This window comes from Grammomys surdaster, unplaced genomic scaffold (assembly GCF_004785775.1).
Source record: "Grammomys surdaster isolate TR1022 unplaced genomic scaffold, NIH_TR_1.0 119708, whole genome shotgun sequence".
In the NCBI taxonomy this organism is placed as follows: Eukaryota; Metazoa; Chordata; class Mammalia; order Rodentia; family Muridae; genus Grammomys; species Grammomys surdaster.
This window is the reverse complement of record NW_021615775.1, coordinates 1-633: the sequence shown is the minus strand read 5'-3', so window position 1 is coordinate 633 and position 633 is coordinate 1. Positions and strand designations below refer to the sequence as shown.

The 633-nt window shown below is 48.5% G+C and overlaps 1 pseudogene across 1 annotated transcript; it reads right to left on the bottom strand.

Annotated features, from left to right (window-relative positions):
• Positions 1-211: 211 nt before the first annotated feature.
• LOC114635920 lies at positions 212-627 on the bottom strand (annotated as a pseudogene). The gene has a single exon (XR_003713547.1). The product of XR_003713547.1 is annotated as an rRNA 2'-O-methyltransferase fibrillarin pseudogene (transcript).
• Between the last annotated feature and the right edge of the window lie 6 nt (positions 628-633).

Sequence of the window (633 nt, the reverse complement as noted above, 5' to 3'; positions counted from 1 at the left end):
CTGTGCTCACTTACCCCATTCTTGAAAATCTTCCACAGCTGCTCCCCAGTCACGGTCTAACCACAGTGATTAGACTTTTGATATGTCCATGAGAAGAGCCCTGCCTGGATGTTTCCATTCTTTTTTTTTTTTTTTTTTTTTTTTGACGGGTGAGTTTTTTAATAAAAAAAAAAAACAACTCCCCCCCGCAAAAAAAATCAAAAGCCACACGTGCAACGGTAGCAACACACATTTCTTCACTCCAGCCAGCTCTGGGTTTCAGTTCTTCGCCTTGGGAGGGGGCCTGTACACACCTACGACCACGGCGTGGTCTCGCTCATAAGGCTCCCGTGTCAGCTGCTCCTGGGGCTTCATGTTCTCCTGCTGCATCTTCTTCACTTCGGATGCAAACACAGCTTCTGCTGAGGCTGTGGAGTCAATGCAGTTGGCCTTAATAGAAATCACAAAGTGTCCTCCATTCAGCAGGAAGGTGTGGGCATTCAGGGCCACAATCCGGGTTTGGTCTGGCTGGGCTACGTCGGCAAAGATGACAACCACCATTGCAATAAGCATGCGGTATTTGTGTGGGTGCCGAGCGTCTTCAATGACAGGGATGATGTTGGTCCTCTTCTTGGCTAAGTTGATGAGGTCACG